We start from the raw sequence: 17,403 nt of genomic DNA, 5'->3' as shown, positions 1-17,403 counted from the left end.
AATTTCTGCTGTAAAAAGTAATACTGGTCTAAATGATGAAATCCATGTGGAGGATGAGTCAAAAAACCCAGTTGGACAGAGTAAACGTATATTTTGGCAGACTTCTATTAATGATCAAAGACCAAAGCTAAGAGTCTGTATAAATGGCACTTTTATTGAAGGCTTATTAGACACAGGTGCGGATGTAAGTATCATTACCCCAGAATCTTGGCATCCGAATTGGCCTCTTAAAGAGGTAGATGTTCAGTTCCTGGGAATTGGAACCCTATCTCGTGTAAAACAAAGCACAAGATGGGTTGAATGCATAGGGCCCGAAGGGCAAATAGGAAGACTAAGGCCATATATAGCCAATATTGCCATAAATTTATGGGGCCGTGACCTGCTACAGCAATGGAATACCCAGATTAACATTCCTGTAGTTCCAGGAACTCATAATTCTGGGAAGGATATGATGAGGTATTATGGAAAAAGGTCACTAGCCATTCAGGCTGTACAAGAACATACAGCAAATACCAAACCTTTAGAGGTACCAACAGCCCTACCTTTAAAATGGCTAACTGAGAAGCCAATATGGATCAAACAGTGGCCTCTAGCTGAAGATAAACTTCAGGCATTGGAACAGCTGGTGCAGGAGCAACTAGATGCTCACCACATTGAAGAATCAACCAGCCCTTGGAATTCTCCTGTGTTTGTTGTAAAAAAGAAATCTGGTAAATGGAGAATGGTGACAGATCTAAGAGCTGTCAACAAAGTAATTCAACCTATGGGCTCACTACAATCTGGAATTCCTTTGCCTTCTCTGTTACCAAAAGGATGGCCTCTTATAGTTATTGATTTGAAAGATTGTTTTTTCACTATACCGTTACAAGAAAAGGATAGAGAAAAATTTGCCTTCACAGTGCCTACTTATAATAATTCTCAGCCCAATAGGAGATATCAATGGACTGTCCTCCCACAGGGTATGCTCAATAGTCCTACACTGTGCCAATATTTTGTAAGTAAGCCATTGGAAATAATTCGTAAACAATTCCCCAAGTCCATTATTTATCATTACATGGATGACATCTTGTTATCTGATTCAAATAAAGATACTTTAGAAAGGATGTTTGAAGAAGTAAAGAAAGTCTTGCCTAGGTGGGGATTACAAATTGCCCCTGAAAAGATTCAAAGAGGAAATTCTATTAATTACCTAGGTTACAGAATAGGGTTAGAGAAAATTAAAACGCAAAAGGCACAAATTAGGAGAGACCGGTTAAAGACTCTTAATGACTTCCAAAGATTGTTAGGAGACATTTCCAGTCTACGACCAGCTGTTGGGATAACACCTGATCTAATAGTTCATTTAAACAAAACCTTAGATGGTGATAAAGATTTGAATAGTCCAAGAGAACTGACAGCTGAAGCAGAAAAGGAACTGACAATGATTGAGGAAAAATTACAGGAGGCACATGTGGATAGGGTGAACCCAAATCTTAGCTGCATCCTAGTCATATTGCCTTCCAGAATTTCTCCTACAGGGATTCTAATGCAGAGGGAAGATATTATTTTAGAGTGGATATTTATACCTAATAAACCAAGTAAAAAATTAAAAACTTATGTGGAAAAAGTCTCTGAATTAATTATAAAAGGTAAGCTGAGACTTCGTCAACTAGCAGGTATAGACCCAGCAGAAATTATAGTGCCTTTTACTACTGAAGAAATAAAAAAGTTATGGGAAGACAATGAACCGTGGCAAAGAGCTTGTGCTAATTTTTTGGGAGAAATTAATAGCAACTATCCCAAAAGTGGTAGACTTAACCTCATAAAAAGAACTTCTTGGATTCTTCCTAGAATTGTACGTGATGCTCCAATAACTGGAGCCCGTACGTTCTATACTGATGCAAATAAATCAGGGAAAGCAGGTTACAAGTCAGATGAATTGAGTAAGGTGGAACAAAGCCCTTATAATTCTGTCCAGAAGGCAGAGTTATATGCCATTCTTATGGTGCTAAGGGATTTTAAAGAACCTCTTAATATAGTTACAGATTCACAATATGCAGAAAGAGTTATCTTGCATATTGAAACCGCTGAATTTATACCAGATGACACAGAGTTGACTTCATTGTTTATCCAGGTACAAGACATAATCAGGAACAGGCTTTGTCCGATGTACATAACACACATCCGTTCCCATACAGGTCTGCCTGGTCCTCTAGCCCAAGGCAATGCTGAGATTGATCAATTATTGATTGGAAGTGTGTTGCAGGCCTCAGAATTTCATAAGAAGCATCATGTCAATAGTAAAGGCCTAAAGAAAGAATTTTCCATTACTTGGCAACAAGCTAAGGACATTATAAAGAGATGTCCTACTTGTTCTTTCTATAATCAAACACCGTTGCCTGCAGGGAGTAACCCAAAGGGCACTAAGAGAAATGAAATCTGGCAGATGGATGTGTTCCACTTTATGGAATTTGGTAAATTAAAATATGTACACCACACCATAGACACGTATTCAGGTTTTCAATGGGCTACTGCCCTGAGCTCAGAAAAGGCTGATTCAGTAATCACACATTTATTGGAAGTTATGGCCATCATGGGTATACCTGCACAAATAAAGACAGACAATGGTCCAGCATATGTATCTAAGAAAATGAAACGCTTTTTTGATTATTATAATATAAAACACATTACAGGTATACCAAATAATCCTACAGGTCAGGCAGTTATAGAAAGATCAAATCGTACTATAAAGGATATGCTGAACAAACAGAAAGGGACCGAAAATACCCCCAGAAATAGATTACATAATGCTTTATTAACCTTGAATTTTCTTAACGCTAATGAGAAAGGAACGACAGCAGCAGAAAGACATTGGATAATGGAAAAGTCTGCTGAACTAAATCAACCGATTTATTTCAAAGATGTGCTGACCTCTCAGTGGAAGCCAGGAGATGTGCTACGTTGGGGAAGGGGTTTTGCTCTTGTTTCCACAGGAGAAGAAAAATTGTGGATACCATCAAAATTAATAAAGTTTCGATTTGAAGAGGAGAAACCTCTTGGAAAGGAGAAATGACAACTTATCCACAATGATGATATTCATACAGGTGGTAAGAAAAACATATAGAATGGGGGCAGGGTTCTGTTCTTATCTCCACAGGAAAACACTCATCTTTGAGAAATTCAAGGGACCCTGGATGTTTGGATACTGACAGATGGAAAAATACCTGCCCGATAGGAAATATCAAGAAAACTGAATGGGTTGTGTAAGTAATATTAAACCATATTTCTAAATTTATAAAGCTGGTTTTGAAGTTGGACTCTGGCTCAGTCCCTCTCCAATTCCAAGCCTGTTAGTAAGAGAAAAACCCAGAGTTTCTGGAGTTTCTGTCTCATGTCAAGAGCCATGATGTGGGACAGAAAGAAATATGAGTTTAGAAAACATCTTTGCTTTTCTTCATATCTATCATACTTTTCATTGAATATATCTATCATGTCTTTCATTGAATATATATATATATATCTATATGATTAATGCTTAAGTTTTTCATAATGAACAATGAGTTTTTCCTGAAGTGACATTTGAAGTTTCCAGGAAGAAGATGGGGCCCCATAACAACAACTCCACCTGGTTGATATGACGTCAGATACTGATAGCGCTACAACAAGACCTGCTTTGGGTACCAGCTGCACAAGACAGTTCCAACTTGGTTAGCTGAAATGGTGCACATCTTGTACAACATTCTGGCCAGACCTCCACAAAATACTCAGAGACTATTTGCAATTTTAAAAGACATTGATCTTGAAATTTAACCATCATTTTACTTTCACAGGATCCCCCAGAAAGAACGTCGCCCCTATGACAGCTGGAAGTAATTTTAGAGGACGACGTCCCCTCTCCCAGTAAAGTTTGCCCTTGGGTTTAGGGACATCATTTAGGGGTTGATTATAATTAGTATACGATTGAGGGTTGGGGGAGGAATTTTATAAGCTCAGGGATCATTTTGAAAAAAAAAAAAAGAGGGATGATGGGATAATAGATTTGTAATTGTGAGTTACTGTTGTTAGACAAATATATTGATATAGATTCTTGTATATTGATACAAAGTTAAATTGTATTGACTATTGTATGCATTCATGTTTCTACCTCTGTTTAAAACATTTTTTATGTATTGACATATATATATTGTATATATTTACCATATTGCAGTGTACATTTCTACCTCTGATTAAGATACTTATATAATGTTCGTGTATTGGTATATATTTACCCACTGCAATGTATATTTGTACATTGTTTATATTTGGAGGTCATTGTCCTCATTTGTTTCACAGTCGTTTATTGTCTTAGTCTTTAAGTTAGATAGATATTGAGAATTATATAGACTAATAGTCATCTAAGTTTGTCATTTATAATTAGACTAATCAGGTTCTTTAGATATATAGAGATTATACTCAGTATAGATAGATAATCTTCAACTTCTTCAAAGAGCTGTAGAAAATGGCCTTTAATCTAACTCAGAGTTTTGTGGTAGTGAGACACAATTGCTCCTGGCAACACCACTCTATTCCCGAGAGAATGTTGAGCACCAAAGACACTCCACCTGGAGCATTTCTTTTTGGCAGAACTGGCCTTGGGGCAAAGAAATGCCCATACCTCAACCACTGACAAAGATACAGAGCATGCATCAATGGATAAAACAGGGCTGTCTTATCCTGCCAAGACAGGGTAAGATAGTTTTGAAAGTTGCTTGCCTTTGAAAATGGTGTGTCAGTTATGTTAGGCCTTAGCCAAAGTTGGTTGCTTCAACGCTGCTAATGTGACTTTGGGTGATTGCCTAGGTAGCTAGTTGTCTCTGTGATTTGTTGCATGTTTTGGAAGTTGTTTTACTGAACTTCCTAATTACCCAGGTAACATTATTTCCCTTCTCAGATCTTTGATGGGGTTGAAGACTATATAAATGTAGTTACTTTCTCTCATGACTTGGCCAAGTTATTTATTATACAAGACCTAAGCTAGTTAGAATAGCATATTTGTACTTATTGTATATAATTTCATAGTAGGTTTAGAACTCTCTTATTTAAACAGAAGGGGGAGGTGTTGCGGGAGGTCCTCCCACTCCTCCAGCCTATCGCTGCTGAGATACCAGCCCCTTGGGGCGTGGTCTCTCTCCCTTTAAAAAAGCGGCCACTTCCCTCTCCTCTCTCTCTTCACTTCCTGCTCCACCGGTGACTTGACTTCCTTCCTGGTTACGCAGAGGGCTGAAAGTGATCTGTAAGTTTTTTCCCCTTTAAATAAATATCACCCTATTAATCATAATCCCAAATTGGCATTGTTTGTGACTTACGCCTTCAGGAAGTGGGTCATGGTAATAGGGGCAAGATGACAGAAACCAGCCCATACCTAGGGGGCACCTGGTCAGCCCCTTTCCTAGGTCTGGTGGAATTGTGGCAGCATGCAAGGGAAGGTGCGGGCTGCTGCCACTAAAGAGACACAAGGTAAACTAAGGGGAGGAGAGGTAGGAGCTCTGGTTGGCCACTGAGCAATGGGGACCTCAGGAGAGTCCAGCTCTCTCCCCTGAGGACAGGAAATGTTTGTCTTGGCCAGTCACCACCACACGTGCCAATCACTGTCTGCTCACATAGGCCTTCATGGAGTCTACCCAACTGTGTAGTGGGGTACGCATCCCCAGGATCAGGTCACTGTGGGACTGTTAAATACACTCCAACAAGACAATGAGAGACAGGCCATCCAAGGGTGGGTGTCCATGGGGGGACCCAGAAGGAGCAAAGGCAGCAATCTTCGGCCACTGTGAGATAAAAGAGTCAGCTTTGGCCAGCACTCGGCTCTCAGAGACACCATGGGCACCAACAGTCCTATGGTCTTCATCCAGGATGGTCCCAGAGTCCAGCACAAGATGATGCCACAGCTCCAGACAGAGGATAGCTGGGAAGGGGGACAGGTGAGATGCGAAGTCAACCGCCTGAGGGCCAGGCCTCTGGAGGCAGGACAAACTGAAGTCTGGCAGCTCCCTCTGGGTATCCTAGGTCTTCCATCTTCTCAGGCACACTGCAATCAGAACCTGACCAACTCTGCTTAGTTCTCCAGTTGCCCTCACAACCCGGAAGGAAGGCCCCAGAACCTGCAGCTATCCTCTGGCCTTGGCCTTCCTCCCATCATGCAGCTCACCTCCTTTGCACCTGCCTCCCCAGCTGGGTCTGCAAACTGCCAAGCACGGTGCGGCCTCTGGGCCTTTGCACTGACCTTACTGCTCAGTGGTCCTCTCTGCTTCTCCTCCTCAGCACTGAACCTCAGGTCTGGGGACTCTTGGGCTAACACCCATCCATCACCATTGGCTGAACTGTGATCACCGCTGTTGCCTGTCACTCGGTCTCCCCACTGAGCAAGAGCCCCACTGAGGTGCTGTGCTTGTCTACCTGATTCTGAGCATCGCACCCAGTAGGTGTTCACTAGATATACAAGTGCAGGAAGTGCCCAGTGAGATCTGGGAAGGACGGGGATTACTACCTGGTACACCAGGCCTGGCCAGGACCTTGTGGCAAGTGAAGTAGAAAATGGATGAAGGCAGGCTTGTCCCTTTCCACCAAACCTCCCAACCCCAGAGCCCAAAACAAAGATAGGGACAACCTAAAGTCACCACTCAGGATCCCTAGAGAGGGAAGGCTCCAACCCCAGGATGCCCTCACCAAGACTACCCATGGTCCCCCCAGAAGACAGCGCATGTCAATTAAGAACCAGAATCACCTATGTACAGAAACACAAAGCAAGGAAGCTGAGTATACAGGACCAAGTGAGCCAAGCTGGTGGAACCAGGGTGCCAACACAAGACTACGCCATCAGACTTGGGCAGCAACAGGGACCATACAGGTTCCCCAGGCACTCCCCATTCCCTAACTGCTGGGGGCCTGTTCTTCCACACAGCTGTGCTAGCCCCTAAATCTTAGACAAGGAGGTCCCTGGCATTTTCTGTGAGTGCCCAGTGACTCTTCAGCAGTTTCTAGTTAGTGCTCGGTGGGGGCTAGCACTGGTGGGGAGCAAGCATTAACCAGTACTTCTAAACACAGTGTTTCCTACATGACAAAGGGCCGGTGAAGGGCATGGGGCAGGCAGACTTCTTATGCATCTCCATCCTGGATGCCTCCCTCTGGAAGCCCACCAGGGTCCCTAAGGATGCAGCCTCACCCTGGCAAAGACCTCCTGAGCGATGTCTCTGGACCCTTTAGGAAGCACACTGGTCACGGACCTGCTGAGATGCTGCAAAGAAACAGGAAGCACACACCCTCTGCAGACCTCCCTGGCCGGTACAGCCTGCTGTACTCCACTGCTGTCCCCTGAACCTTTGAGGACCAGGACCCATCCGTCTACTGCCATGTTCCTAAGGATTGCATGGTATATCCTGCGGATTTTCTGAGTGTTGCCTTCTAGCCTTGCACACATGCCTAGGACCCCACACCAACCTAACTCTGTTCACCCCAATGCCCACTTCTTGGCAGTCCAATGGAGAAGTGGAGGGAAGATCCCCTAAGCTGTGGTATCAGTGGGGTATACCAGGAAAGCATCGTAGTTAGGGTGGCTCCATCCCAGTAGGCTGGCACTAGGTGGGGTTAGCCTTACCCTGGGCTCCAGACTCCCAGCCCAGAGGCTAACACCTCTTCCACTGTGCCCGATGCCCATGTTTCTTGGCCAGGCTTGGGGTTGGCTGTGGTTTAAACACTCCCGCTCATTCCGCTGGGACTTCCAGTCCATCTCAGATTCACTCAGTATCTCGTGGGAAGGCAAGATTAATGGGCTGAGCCAGCATTGACCCCACTCTGTCCCTCTGGCCTCGCGGAGACAGACGATCCTTTTCCAGTCTTGCCACAGTCTCTGAGGTGGGGTACTCTCAGCCCAGCCAGGGTTGAGTGAGGTTGGATCACAGGATGGGGTGTCCCCAGTGTACACAGTAGATGCTTTGAACCTGCCAGTGGCCCTCCTGGGACAGTCAATGGCCACTACTGTGCCCAGGGACAGCTTCTGTTCCCACCCAGACTGGCCCAGTCTCCCTCCAAGTTCTCATGTTCACTTCCTTCAGCACAGGACAGAGTCTCGGAGGGTACTTGTCTGGGAAATCCCAGCACATCTAGGTCTTTGGATAGGGTCTTAAGCCACAGCCTCCCCAACTGGGAAGGGAGGATGGGGAAGGGGAGAAACTGAGGATGAGGAGGCTGTACCTTGACCTCCCCATAGCTGGCTGGGGCAGGGATGTGTGACCCCAGGGCCCACCCAACTCCCCAGGGCAGGAGGGAAGCCAGGACAGGCACAAGACTGCCAAGAACCCAGGCCACAGGTCCCACAGGGTTCAAGGTCCCTCCTGGGGCAGGGCAGGCCTAGCTGGCAGTGTCCGTGGGAACCGTCCCCAGGCCCTGTCAGTCACACTAAGGACAGCTACTAGACAGTGGAACTGTCGCAAATGCCAGGGCATCTGTACAGGCATGGCCTGTGAGGCAGAAGCTCAGGCCCCTAGGCCTAACCAGCCAGGCGAATGACCAGACAGGAGTTCTGGGAAGACCGAGAAAGGGGCAAAGAAGGATCTGCAGGGCCCAAACCACAAGGACCAGTGCCATTTGTGCCTCCAGATCTGTCTGCTTCCCTCTCCTCTACCCCCAGGCCAGTGTCTGAGAAGTCAGCTTTTCACTCCCAGGGGCCCCTTCCCTCCCAAGGCCACATCCTCTTCCTGTAAGATCTCTTCAGTGTCTAAACCACTCCTCCCCCACGCAGCCTCCACCTGGTGGTCTAGACACAGTAAAGAGTCCCCACCAGTTCTCAAGACCCCACGCACAGCACAGACCACCCCGGGCTAGAGTCCAAGGACCTTTCGCTGGTATCCTGTTAAGTCTCAGGAGCAGAGGCTACTGGGCCTCCTCTGGGTGGGGGAGGGGTGTGTGAGGAGGGGAGGGATAGACAGATTGCCCCTGGATGACTGGCTCAACCCCACTCCAGCCCAAACACCCAGCTCCCAGCCCTGCCTAGCTCTGTTCTCCTGGCTCCCTGCCCGCCTCGCTCTACCAGGGGACTCCATAACACAGACCCTAAGCCACTGGCTGTCCTCACAGGCCTGCAGAGGCCCCTGGGGACAGCCCTTCCGGTGACTTCCTGCCAGGGAGTCTGGGGGAGGGTAAATAAGCCCTCCAGATGGCTTCCTGCACTGGGTAGTCGTGGGAACTGCGGCTAGTGGGAGGAGACAGAGGCAGGGAAGCCAGGAGGCCTGCCTCGCTTCAGCAGAGGCCACAGCAGTGTCCCCAAACAGAGGCTTCACACCTACTGACAGGGAAGGAAACTGAGGGCCTGAGAGTCAAATGACAGCAGAGACCAGCAGCAGGATCTCCTGTGAGCTAATCACATCCTCCATCACTAAAAGAACAGGAGCCACAGCTGTGCTGGGCTCCTCCCACACGCACCTGGAGGCTCCCCTCTCTGGCTCCGCATAAACAAAGAGCCTGAGAGCTAGGTCAGACCACTCACTCTGCAAGGGTATACCAACAATGTGCCTTCCACCTTCCGCTTTGCACAACCACTTCCCAACTGTGCCACCTGCAGGAAGCCAGCCCCAGACGGCGGCTTCCCACCTCAGAAAACTGGCTGGGGTGGAGCGGAGTGGTAAGAGTAGCCACTCCCAGGTTACCTTGAGGACTAAAGAGGTACCCCCGAACTAGAATCCACCACCAACCCAAAAGAGCTTAGCAAAGACCTGTCCAGGTAATGCGGCCTGCACCCCACTAGCCCCTTCCTCCACACCATGAAACCATCACTGCCCAGAAGCCCACCTGATTACCTAGCAACAGGGTTTGGGGGGAGTACCCATCCTGCCACAAAACCTCTAGGTCATAGAGCCATATGTATCAGGAAGGTGATTGCTACCCCCTGTAATCCTGCTCAGTTTGTGTGGGTCCCTCTAGGACAGGGCTACCCCTCTCTACTTTTCTATGAAAAATGCAGCTTCAGAGAGACCCGGGGAGGCAGAGCAAGGCCAAGGCCTGTAGCCTCATCCTCCGTACAGCAGTCAGGACAGTAGCAATGGTATAATGTGGGCTCAGGGCCAGCAGATGGGACTAAAAGACTCACACAGTGCCCAAAAGCACGTCCCTAAGCTATCCAGAATGTTCGTTATAAATGGGGAGGGGGGAAGGGAAGCAGGCAATAAACAACAATCCTTCTAGACCCAGGGACCAGAGGCCCACGGTCAAGGCCATGGGAAAGTCCAAGCACGATGCTGGCATCCTGTTCCTGTAGGGCTGAGCATTCAAGGAAGCTCTTCCCTAGGCTGTTTACAACAAACGTGCCCAAATCTACAACCTGACCCATGAATGGGGTTTAACCATTGCTCTCCTGTGTGTGAGCTCTGGAACCATTGTAGGTCTACACCAGCCCCAAGAGCATCACCTGACAGAAAGGGAAATCAAAGCACCAACAGACAGCACTTCCACAGGTCACAGGCCTGAGAGAGAGAGCAGGCGCGTGCCTGCCTGATAACATCCAGTTCAGTGGAGCAGCCCAGCGCAGGTAGTCAGGAAAGAGCCACCCAGGACAGCTCTGTACTGACATGCCACCATGATTCTACTATGGGGCCTGTGCTCCACTCCAAGCTCCTATCTGCAAGTCTGAAAACTGAAGCCAGGAAGGACAGGGCAGGCCAAGATCCATCCAAGGTCAGTATATTCAGAGCCGTGCCTATGTTCCCCAAGGCCAGTGGAGGGGGCAGGGATATCACTGGGGAGGGACAACCGGGAGTCCTGGGCACCCCTAAGCTCTGCGCAGCAATTCCCAGCACATGTTGGGCCTCTGGGCAGCCAGCCAGAGGGAAACTGACCCTGGAGGAGGGGCCGCAGTGCTGCCCTGACCGGGAGATTAGAGGGAACTGCTTGCCTTGGCAGAGTTTCAGGGCCAGTGGGCATTGCCAGAGAGAGCTTCCAGAAAGTAGAAGCATCCTCTCTGGGGCACAGGCAGCGGGGACCAGCAAGGGACACTGGGAGCCACTGTAGAAGCCATGAAGGATGGGGCAGGAGGGCTTGATCCCTGGTAGGACAGGGGATCCTCCAAACACAGCTGAACTTCTTCCGGGAATCCTGAGTCACAGGAAGGCTCAGGCCGAGAGCAGTGGGAGCCCTGGTCCCATGGGAAGGGGACAGGACAGGCAGGCAGGCCGCAGTAGGCCCACCTCCTCTTCTGGGCCAGCCCTGGCTTTGAGTGTTTCTGGTAAACCCGAGGCCTTGGGAACAGACTTCCATAGGATTCCACAGATCTCCGGAGGAGAAAGAGATAAGAGAAGCTGGGGAAAGAAGGTTCAAAAAACACTACAGAGGGGAAACTGAGGCCTAACAGGACCCTTCTAGCTAAGTGGTCATCTGTCACGTCACTCAGAACTAAAGACGAGATTGGGGCAGCCTGGTCAGCTAGACCTATAGTACCCTGACCCCGATTTCTCTTTGGTTTGTTGTTGTTGTTGTTGTTGGGGGATGGGGGGTTTCTACGCAGGGTTTCTCTGTATCTTTGGAGCCTGTCCTGGAACTCACTCTGTAGACCAGTCTGGCCTTGAACTCAGAGATCCGCCTGCCTCTGCCTCCTAAGGACTGGTATTAAAGGCGTGCACCACTGCCTGGCCTGACCCCGATTTCCTAAGTCAGACCTGTGCCGGCTTACCAGTCCTCAAGTCATTTAAAGCCTCCACCAGATGCCTCACTCCCAGGGGCCTACAGAAATCCACTGGCCACAGGTCAGGCTCCAACCCACCAGCACTTCCCTAGAGTGCTCTGCCGCTCTCTCTTGCTGTCCACCGCTGATTCGAAGGAGAAATTGAGGGACGGAAACACAGTCCTCTGAGGTCAAGGGAAGCCAATCTTCTACCCGACGCCACCTATGAAAGGATGTTAGGCCCCTGGGGATAAATACCTCAAACCGTACGATCAATCAGGGATGTGTCCGAAACACAGCCAGTCATGGGTCTGGTCCAGCCTTGGGCAAAAAACAGGGGGATCCTCACCGGAAGGCCACCCACTAGGGAACCTGGACCCTAATCCCACCTTGATCCTGATCACTGGCCCATTTAGTCCCTTGTACCTACTAGGTCCCAGTAACCTCTGCCTGTGCCTCAACCTGGCCCTGTCCAGGGGCTCCAGTCCGGCACGTCCACGCAGGCCTCTCCTTCCCTCCCTAGTCTGCACGGACTACACAGGCCCCGGAAGAGCAAGCAGCAAAGGTGGAACTGAGCAGAGTTAGGATAAAGGGCAGGGCAGCAGGAGGGGCCATGTCTAACTCAGGGCTGATTTCTGGAATATATTCTCCTAGACTCCTTCTGGCCCCAGTGCCAGAGGATAGCAATGCCTTGCCATAGCGGCCCAAAGGTCACTTCCTTTAGAAGGGCAAACAGCAGTCTGGAGAGACTGGGCAAGTTACCCCACTGTGGTGCCAGACCTGGAGGTAGGATCCCCCTTTTGAAACACTCACCCCGAGCCTCACATCACCCACACCAACAACCCCCACCCCAGTTCTATCCCCCCAGTGATCCAGGTCATGGGACCCAAAAGTCATCACTACTAGGAGCCATTTAACCTCAGGATGTGACAGTCTTGCTGAGCCACACCTCAGGCTCTGCAGCAGGTGAAGGATGGGTCCTATTGTGGCAGACATGGCCCAGGACAGTATCAAGAAGAGCCCAACACCCCGTAGGCCTTCCATACACTCTGGCTAACATAACCCCAGAACCTGTTCCCCACTGCTTTGTAAAACAGGCTATCATTCCTGCCTCCCCAGATGACAGTGGCCCAAGACATTAATGCTGGCCCTGAGGTGGGGGGACGATGGCGGGAATGTACACAATGGCTCACTAGGGGGGGAAAGGCAGCGATCAGAGGCAACCCCCTGCTGGGCACCAGCCTCAGCCAGCAAACTCCTGTCTCCCTAGCTGTGCCCAGTAGATCCTCAGTAGTCTCAAAACAAGGGTCAGGCCCCTGGCTCAGCCCATCAGCTAAACAGTGGCTATAACATGTGACTGAAGAGATACTGAAGTCATGTCCAAACTGGTCCAGCCCAGTTAGGGTCACCTGCCGCATCACCTCTGACTCAACCCTGCAAGTGTGACCTTTACCCTCCACATAGGTACACCAGCACATCACGGACAGCCACACTGTGGGCACTCACACTCTTCATGGACAAGGAGAACCAAGATGCCTGCTGGGAGTTCAACTGTACACACCCAGTAACCTTGGAGCTGCCTGCTCCTGAGGTCCCCAACCAGACCATGAGAACCCACGGCCTTCCACTAACCCATCCCCAGAAAGCACACATAGTACCACAGCGATGGGCCTGGGCTCTAGCCTTAGACGGCAACATCCAAAGCCCTGCTCAACCAGCAGGGTGCCCCAGGCACATCCCTATACCTCTAGGTCCTACAGAGCTGTAAGACAGAATAATAACCCCCTAACCTGGGTGAAGGCATGGAGAAAGATGTCCAAAGGGCCTTGTGGTCACCACCAATGTCACCAGACACTACTAAAGAGTCCCCTCCGGTACTGGCACCTTCCCCAGCACCTGGCCATGCAGTGATCGAAACCTGAGCTTCCACACCGGGCTAGTCGGCTTGCTCTGAGCAGGGCAGAAGGGATCTACTGCAGCCGAGCCAGGGTGGTGTGTGGTCTTCAGTAAAGACCACACAGCTTCATTCCAACTCCTCCGGCAGACTCCACATCTGGGGCAGGCATCTGTGAGGCACCAGGGCCTCTTGTGGAAGGGAGACAGGCAGGTGGGCACCAGGGGGCCCATGTGCTCTGAACTTCAGGGAAGGGTGGAGCTTTCCAGGGAAGGTGACTGTGTACACACTGTCACCCCAGGGTCCCTTTCAAGGGTTCTTCGGAAAAAGACCTGAGAACTAATACTCCCAGGTTGAGAGTTCCATGCCGCATGAACGCCAGGTGGCCAACAGACAGACGCTCCTGAGTCTCAGTTCCATCATTACAGTGACAGCAGAGACCCCTCCAGGCCACCATCTTCACGAGGCTAGCAGCCTGTTCCTTGTCTGAACTATCCCTGGCCTAACAGCCTTGACCCAGCTTAAAATGACTATGGTGAGGTTTTGGTGTGCCGGCCTGAGGCACCCCTTGATAGGAGACACACAACCTCGACCAGGTGAACGCCTCTGGAGCCTTCAGAACCCCACAGCCCCGTTCTCTCCCTCAGACCCTCATCTATGCTTCATTACCCTGTTCACTGTGATATAACACAGCTTGGGGCTGAACTTTTGGTGACCCCAGGACCATCAGGAGTCCCCTCTATGTCCCCCCACTACAGGGCCAATTGGAGGATATAGGGGAGGCTTTTTACATGTACACTGCCAACCTAAGACCAGCCCAGTCCACTGCACTCCAGATCTGTAGAGAATCCACTGGTACCACACCACGCCACAGCCCTCTCCCGAATACAAGACCTCCTCTTGATCCCAGAGGAAGTGCTGAGTGGCCCCTATTGACTGAGCCTTATACCCATCTTCCCAGCACCTATCTATTGCCGCCCCAATCTTACAGGAGCCAAAACTTCAAGACTAGATTGGTCAGAAACTAGGAAGCCAAGCCAAGCAGTGGTGGGGCACGCCTTTAATCCCAGCACTAGGGAGACAGAGGCAGGCAGATTTCTGTGAGTTCAAGGTCAGCCTGATCTACAGAGTGAGTTCCAGGACAGCCAGGGCTATACAAAGAAACCTTGTCTTGAAGAGAAGAAAAGAAAGAAAGAAATGAGGAAGCCAGTTTTGGGCTAGGCCCAGCCTCACATAGCTACTCACATATAGATAGATGGTAAATGGAATATACAGTGACCAAAGGAGCAGGACAGTAGCGGTGGCCAGGGTGGAGTATGCGGGCTTCTTGTAGGAGGCACCCTCACAAGGAACAGATGAGAGGGCAGCCCAGACAAAGGGTCCAGCACGGGCTACCACAGCACACAATCCCATCATAGGTATCAGGGTCCAGCACGGGCTACCACAGCACACAATCCCATCATAGGTATCAGGGTCCAGCACGGGCTACCACAGCACACAATCCCATCATAGGTATCAGGGTCCAGCACGGGCTGCCATAGCACACAATCCCATCATAGGTATCAGGGTCCAGCACGGGCTAGCACAGCACACAATCCCATCACAGCTATGGGGTTCTGTTCTTCAGGAGCAAGGCAAGGCCAGAGGCGTGAGGAAATAATCATTGATCCGCCAGCTCCAGTCCCAGCAACTCTTGGCTCTGTCCCTGGACAGATGCCAATGGGACACTACTTCACCTTCCTAATGCATCACCATCACCGCTAGGCAGCAGAAGGCTTGTGCCATCCCCAGTCCAGCTCTGTGTACGGTATCCCAACACCACGGCAGTGAGATCAGGCAGGCCACTTGGCAGCACTCACACCCCAGGGAACTCGCCAAGAAGTCTGAGGCAGTGAGTGCCAGCTTCCCCAGCCAGAGGTCCTCTTGTCATTTCCAGCCCACCACCACGCAAGCTGCCTGCAGGTCTGAGGAAGAGACCCTCCTTCGGCTCCCCTTCTGCTACACTAACCACACGGGCTGGCCACTCTCAGCCAAGCCCTGTGATGGCAGGAGACTGGGAAAAGTCCTCCCCAGTTTGTGGGGAAGAGGTCCTGGTGGGCTCCTGTTTTAACATCTACAATGACCATCTGTCCAGACAGCTTACTTGAACTCTATCCATCAGCCACCAGGGTCCTGAGCCTACCACCAGCACCTCCACGTCAAGCACCAGGCGTGGCCAAGACAGGGGGCCTAGTAAACATCTTGGGGTGGCCAGCTCCTTCTTGAGGGGACATTTAGGAACATTCCTGTGGCCTTAGAGCAGCCTCCCATTCACAATAATAGAGTAGGGGCAGATGGAAGGAGCCCCTAGGCTGCTTCAGTGATGGCCACAAGCTCCACGTGTTGTCCACATTCCTAGTTCCAGTCCAGGTAGAGGAAGAAGGCTCTGATAAGGCCCAGTCTTAAGGGTTAGAGCTAAGTCCACTTCTCCGGTGCCTGGATCATCTGGGGACTGTGGTTAATAATCTCGTGGGAGGATTTAAGACCACTGGCACTGTGTGCAGTGACTTGTACCACCCAAAGAGTTCACTACACTGACTTAAACACACCAAAACTGTTTCCTCCAGAGCATGCAGCCAAAAAGAGGTGCACCACTTACCCATGGGACGCAGCACACTGTGACTAGCGGCCTGGAACCCACTCTGGCCCTCAAGGATGGAGCCAGAGGGATTGTTACTCTACCTGCCTTGGGACTAAGCACACCACCTAGCTCATGCTTGCCGCTCCAAGCAAGAAGACCCCGAGCCCATCAGGAGTCACCTGCTTAACCCGGCTGCACTGCACCTGGACATGCTGCAGCAGCACCCCTGCTCCTGCTGCAGCCCCATGGATAATGAGGTGCTGTCCATCTGGCCTGGCCCAGGATGCCTGAGTCAGGACTCGGATCCAAGACCTTGTGCCCAGTTTCCAAGGGTGACCTGCTGACATCCACGCGGGAGACAGAGATGGCTATGGAGTCCTACGCCCCAAGCTATGCAGAGAAGGAAACTGAGGGGTGCCCCAAATCCTGGGTAGGGATCTTGGGGAGGATGAAAACCGGGCAGATGTTGGGGAAATTTTCTGCACCTCTAGAAACGGGAGCAGAGTCACCCCTTCCAAACCCATGCAACTCTGATCGACACACCAAGGAAACAGCTGGCTACGTCCCCACGCCTGGCCTCCCTGCGACTCCAGCCCCGCACGTGGCAGCCACTAGCCGGGTTCACGCAGGGGCGGCAGCGGGGTGCGGCCCCCACCGGGAGCAAACACACAGGCCGCAGCGCGCTCCCGCAGGCGCGGCCCCGAGGCGGTGCCCCCGCCGACGGCCCCCTGCGCGCCCCCGCCCGAGCGGCGCGGTGGAGACTGACCTGGCGGTCCGGGAGCCGGCGCCGGCACGACGCGGAGGGCTCGGCACGCGCGCGCACAGGGACGCGGCCTCAGCGCCGTCAGGACGTGCGCGCGCGGGGGAGCGGCCTCGGCGACGCCGTCTCGGGGCGCGCACCGGGTCACGTGGGGGCACAGCCCAATGGGAGCACCCCTGTGCAAGCTGTCGCAAGCGCGCGCGTCTCTACCAGGCCTGGGGGCAACCCCTAGGCACTGACCTGGTCTATTCTTCAAACCCTGACACCTAAGCAGCCCAGACTAGAAAGCCTCCTTGGAACTTCTAGAGCCCCCTGCTTTCCCATAGGTCTCATAAAGCAAAGGCTCTCGCGCAAGGAAAAATTGGCTGGTGCAGGGGCCAGCAGGCAACAGTCATCAAGCCTGGGGATTTATGATCAACTCGAGTTTGAGACCCTTTGCGCTAAGCGGATTCTGGGGGTAGGGC

The 17,403-nt window shown here is 50.8% G+C and overlaps 1 protein-coding gene across 1 annotated transcript in view; it reads right to left on the bottom strand.

Moving 5' to 3' along the window:
• The window catches only part of Ptp4a3 (protein tyrosine phosphatase 4A3), a 40,873-nt gene extending 23,810 nt beyond the window's left edge, over nt 1-17,063 (bottom strand). The window contains exon 1 of the mRNA XM_075959498.1: nt 16,946-17,063. The gene's annotated coding sequence lies outside the window, so the exon portion shown is untranslated. The remainder of the gene's footprint in view (nt 1-16,945) is intronic.
• Between the last annotated feature and the right edge of the window lie 340 nt (nt 17,064-17,403).

Source organism: Microtus pennsylvanicus, chromosome 2 (assembly GCF_037038515.1).
Source record: "Microtus pennsylvanicus isolate mMicPen1 chromosome 2, mMicPen1.hap1, whole genome shotgun sequence".
Lineage (NCBI taxonomy): Eukaryota > Metazoa > Chordata > Mammalia > Rodentia > Cricetidae > Microtus > Microtus pennsylvanicus.
This window is presented reverse-complemented; position numbering and strand designations above follow the sequence as displayed.